This window comes from Papio anubis, unplaced genomic scaffold (assembly GCF_008728515.1).
Source record: "Papio anubis isolate 15944 unplaced genomic scaffold, Panubis1.0 scaffold315, whole genome shotgun sequence".
NCBI classification, from domain to species: Eukaryota; Metazoa; Chordata; class Mammalia; order Primates; family Cercopithecidae; genus Papio; species Papio anubis.
The window spans coordinates 14566-20404 of NW_022163270.1; the positions used below are offsets into that span (position 1 = coordinate 14566).

The 5839-nt window shown below is 42.0% G+C and overlaps 1 pseudogene; it reads left to right on the forward strand.

Moving 5' to 3' along the window:
- The first annotated feature begins 230 nt into the window (after nucleotides 1-230).
- Nucleotides 231-2666, forward strand: LOC110744227 (annotated as a pseudogene).
- Nucleotides 2667-5839: the final 3173 nt, after the last annotated feature.

The window sequence follows — 5839 nt, forward strand, 5'->3', positions numbered from 1 at the left end:
CTGAGGCAGGAGAATGGTGTGAACCCAGGAGGCAGAGCTTGCAGTGTGCCAAGATCACGCCACTGCACTCCAGCCTGGGTGACGAGCAAGATTCCGTCTCAAAAAAAAAAAAAAGGAGAAAAGAACAGATGAGATATTTAGAAACATAATGATGATAGATTTAAACTCAACCATATCAATACTTACATTAAATATCAATTATCAAAACACAATACTTACATTAAATATCAATTATCAAAATATTTACATTAAATATCAATGATCAAAACACTTAATTCGTCAAGTTGGATTAAAAAATCAAGATCCAAAAGTATGCTGACTACAAGAAACTGACATTAACTACAAAAACACAGAGGTTAAACATAAAAGGATGAATAAAGACATATTCAGGAAAAATGAATGAAAAGACAACTGGAGTGGCTAGATTAGTATCACACAAAGTGAAAGAGAGAACAATGAATATTACCATGAATCAAGTGGCACATTTTAGAAAGATTTAATTTACCAAGAAAATACAACAATTTTAAATTTGTATACTCCTAATGAAAGGATTCAAAAGATAGGCATACCTCATTTTATTGTGTTTTACTTAATTGTACTTCACAGATTTTGTACTTTTTACAAATTGTGACAACCCTGTGTTGAGTAAGTGTATCAGCACCATTTTTCCAACAGTTCATACTCACTTTGTGTCTCTGTGTCAAAATATTTTGGCAGTAAAGTATTTTGAACATATGCACATAGTTTATAAAGACATAATACTATTGCACACACTAAACTACAGTATAGTGTAAACATAACTTTGTTTGCACTGGGGGACCAAAACTTTTATGTGATTTGCTTTATTACAGTGTGTGGAACCAAACCTACAGTATCACTGAGGAATGTCTCTACATGAAGCAAACACTGATAGAACCAAAAGGATAAGTGAGTCAATTCTCCATCACAGTTGCAGATTTCAACACTCCAATCTAAGCAATTATAAAACAAATACATAAAAAATCAATAAGTGAAGCAGCTCCACTGTCTGAGGTAAATACCCAGGGTTCAATGTCTCCCACCAAGAAGATTAAGGACACAGACACACATGAGGAGTTTAGGAGCGGAAAGTTTAATAGACAAAAAAGAAGACAGAGAGAGAAATCTTCCTCATGCTGAGAAAGTGGGTCACCCAAGGGAGAGTTTCCAGGTTGAGGGTGGGATTTGATCGATTTTGCAGAGAGGCTTGAAAAGGCGGTGATTGATATACATAGGGCCCAGGGATTCATGTAACCAGGTGTGCCATTTACGTAGTCCACAAAGGAACTAGCCCTCCCACCCTCATCTTTCATTATGCAAATGTGGCTTCTACCTGGCTGTCGCCATGACACCTGCACACGTGGCTTTACCTGGCTGGTGCCATGACACCCACACATGTGGTAACAAAGAAAAGGGAGGGAGAAGTCTACATGTTGGAATGTACCTGGATTTCAGGTGCAGCTGCTGGCATTTACATATGCAAGCTTCCAGCTTGCTTGCAGCTTGACTTTTCAGGCTGTTTTCTGTTAGAAAAGAAGTGGTTTTGGGGCTGCTTTTTATTAAAGGAAAATGCTACCAAGAACTCTTTTACCCTCACTAACTGCCTAAAATAATTTATTAATAACTCCTCTATTGTAAGGATATTTAAGGTTTGAACAACACTGTCAACCGACATGCCCTAATTGGCATTTACATAACACTCCACCACAAAACAGCACTCTTTTCGTTCCTGGCCGTCTAAGGATTGACTGCCATCATGAATGACACAGTAACTATCTGAATTAGAAAGTTCATGACCAACCAACTACTTCAGAGGAAACAAATGATGATTGATGTCCTTCATACCCTGAAGGCAACAGTACCTAAGACGGAAATTTGGGAAAAACTCGCCAAAATGTACAAGACCACACTGGATGTCATCTTTGTATTTGGATTCAGAACTCATTTTGGTGGTGGCAAGACAACTGGCTTTGGCATGATTTACGATTCCTTGGATTATGCAAAAAAAAATGGACCCAGACATAGACTTGCAAGACTTGGCTTTTATGAGAAGAAAAAGACCTCAAGAAAGCAATTAAAGGAAGGCAAGAATAGATTGAAGAAAGTCAGGACACCACAAAGGCCAATGCTGGTGCTGGCAAAAAGCTGAAGGAGTAAAGATGCTGCAACGATGTTTTCTGCAGCCATCGTGGATTTTTCATGAGAAGATTAATAAACTAAAAACTTTCATGTGAAAAAATAGAACACCACAATATGCATTCAAGTGCACATGGAAAATAGATCAAAGAAGGTCATTTCTAGGCCATAGTATGTCTCAATAAATTTGAAAGAAAGAAATGAAAGTATGTTTTCTGATCACAGTGGAATTATGTGCCAAATCGGTAACATAAATATAACTGGAAAATCTCTCAAATATTTGGAAACTAAACAATAGACTTTGAAATAACCCATGTAGCAATGAAAAAAATTACAAATGATATTTGAGATATCTTAAATTAAATGAAAATACAATATATAAAAATGTGTGGGATATAGGTACAGCTATGCTTAGAGGAAACCTTGTAACATTAAATACTTATATTAGAAAAGGAGAAAGATCTAAAGTCATTAATCTGGCTGGGCACAGTGGCTCAAGCCTGTAATCCCAACACTTTGGGAGGCTGAGGTGGGTGGATCATCTGAGGACAGTAGTTTGAGACCACCCTGGTCAACATGGCGAAACCCCATCTCTACTAAAAATACAAAAATTAGCTGAGCGTGATGGTATGTGCCTGTAATCCCAGCTATTCAGAAGGCTGAGGCAGGAGAATTGCTGAACCTGAGAGGCAGAGGTTGCAGTGAGCCAAGATCGCACCACTGCACCCCAGCCTGAGTGACAGAGGGAGACTCTGTCTCAAAAAATAAATTAATTAATTAAATAAAATCATTAATCTAATTTCCCACAGTAAGAAACTAGAAAAAGCAGAGCAAATTAAACTCAAAGTAAGCAGAAGTAAGGAAATATTCAAGATAACAGTGAAAATCAATACATAGAAAATAGATAAATGATAAGAAAAAACAATAAAATAAAAAATTGAGCCAGACACAGTGGCTCATGCCTGTAATCCCAGCACTTTGAGAGGCCGCGGTGGGTGGATCACGAGGTCAGGAGTTCAATACCAACCTGGCCGAGATGGTGGAAACCCTGTCTCTACTAAAAATACAAAAATATTAGCCGGGCATGGTGGTGGGCGCCTGCAATCCCAGCTATTCAGGAGGCTGAGACAGAGAATTGCTTGAACCCAAGAGGTGGAGGTTGCAGTGAGCCAATATCACGCCACTGCAGTATGGATGACAAAGCGAGACTCCATCTCAAAAAAAAAAAAAATTTTACAGGTGTTCAAGAATAATTAGGGAATATATAAACAAATGTTGTCAATAAATTTGACAAATAAAACAAAGAGATTCCTCAAAAGATACAAACTACTAAAGCTCATTCAAGAAGAAATAGATGGCTGGGCGTGGTGGCTCATGCCTATAATCCCAGCACTTTGGGAGGCCAAGGTGGGTGGATCACTTGAGGTCAGGCATTTAAGACCAACCTGGCCAACATCTACTAAAAATACAAAAAATTAGCTGGGCATGGTGGTGGGCACCTGTAATCCCAGCTACTCAGGAGGCTGAGGCAGGAGAATCACTTGAACCCGGGAGGCGGAGGTTGCAGTGAGCCGAGATGACACCACTGCACTCCAGCCTGGGTGACAAGGGTGAAACTCCGTCTCAAAAAAAAAAAAAAGAAAAGAAAAATAAATAGATAACCTGAATAACCCTATATTATCAATTAAAACAATTGAATGCATGGCTAAAAACTTTCCACAAAGAAAACTCCAGGCCTAGAACACTAAAGTTGCCCAAATTATCCAAATGCTTGTCCTTCTGATTTTGTTTCCAAAAGCCTAAACCCCAAGATTGGAGAGAGTGTTAGTCATCATGGACAAAGTCTCGTGGCTGGAAACACGAAGGGAGAAGGAAATTCTGAGCCAAGAAAGAGATTCTCTAAGGCTGGTGAAATGAGTGGCCCAGAGCAGAGGGTCTTGAAACTGCCTTTGCAAAATTATAACTGAGGAAATTAAGACAGTGAAAGAAATCAGACCTAACCGACTCCAGCTTGCTTCTAACCTTTAAGCTGTCCTTGTTCATTCCTGGGTGTGGGCCGAGCTAACTTTGGGAAGGGATTCAGTTCATGATTTGACTCTGAAGCAAAACTGATAATAGAATAGCCCTTTCCCAGAAAGACCCTCTTCTTTGCCTGAGGACCAGTCTGCCTTGCAGTACTAACAAATTAGCTACAAGATTAGAAAGTACAGTGTAGGGGTCATGCAGCCTCTGGTTCCAAGAGTCTGAACCCCCCAAATGGCTCCTGGGGATAACATCACTATTGAAAAACCTAAGATCAGTGCTTGAGATATTTTGGCAGACCCTGCACTCAGTGGATCGACTGACACCACCTAGACGAGTAACTGACTCAATCAGTTCTGTCATCTCACCCAGGAACAGAAAACAGCAAGAAAAACTCTCTTCCACCCCCTGTGATTCCATCTCCAACCTGATCAATCAGCACTCTCCACTTCCCAAGCCACTACCCACCAAATTATCTTTACAATCTCTGATCCCTGAATGCTCGGGGAGACTGATTTGAGTAATAATAAAACTCTGGTGTCCCACACAGCCGGCTCTACGTGAATTACTCTTTCTCTATTGCAATTCTCCTGTCTTAATAAATTGGCTCTGTCCAGGCAGCAGGCAAGGTGAACCCACTGGGCAGTTACAGTATCTGGGCCCCAGCTCCTGACAGCAGGCCAGAGGAGCAGCAAACTCTGAGAGACGTGGCTGAGGCCTGCACCAATGCAGACAGGACCAAAGGCAGCCCAGGTTGATTCCTGGTTACCAGTGAGACATGAAAACTTCAAAGAGCTGCCAGGGCTGAAAAAGCCACATGGAGGGAAGCAGTGGACCTCTCAGGGCACTCCTGCATGGACGAGTGACTTAAGGACCAAACAGACTCCACCCAAAGCCGTTTTACACTTTGTAACAAGCCCTAAGACTGTTTTTTTGTCTGTTTGTTTGAGATGGAGTCTAGCTCTGTCGCCCAGGCTGGAGTGCAGTGGTGTCATCTCGGCTCACTGCAACCTCCACCTCCTGGGTTCAAGCAATTCTCCTGCCTCAGCCTCTTGAGTAGCTGGGATTACAGGCACCTGCCACCACGCCCAGCTAATTTTTATATTTTTAGTAGAGATGGGGTTTCACTATATTGGCCAGGCTGGTCTTGAACTCTTGACCTTGTGATCCTCCTGCCTCAGCCTCTCAAAGTGCTGGGATTACAAGCATGACCCACAGCACCCAGCCTAGTTTTTGTTTTTAAAGATGAGGTCTCGGCCAGGCACAGTGGCTCACACCTGTAATCCCAGCACTTTGGGAGGCCAAGGCAGGCGGATCACCTGAGGTCAGGAGTTCGAGCCCAGCCTGACCAACATGGGGAAACCTCATCTCTACTAAAAATACAAAATTAGCCAGGGCACGGTGGCAGGCGCCTGTAATCTGTTACTCGGGAGGCTGAGGCAGGAGAATCGCTTGAACCCAGGAGGCGGAGGTTGCAGTGAGCTGAGATCACGCCACTGGACTTCAACCTGGGCAACATGAGTGAAACTCCATCTGGAAAAAAAAATAATAATGAAGACGGGATCTCACTCTGCTGCCCAGCTGGAGTGCAGTGGCGCTGTCATAGCTCATTGCAGTCTCAAGCTCCTAAGCTCAAACAATCCTCCCATCTCAGCCTCCTGAG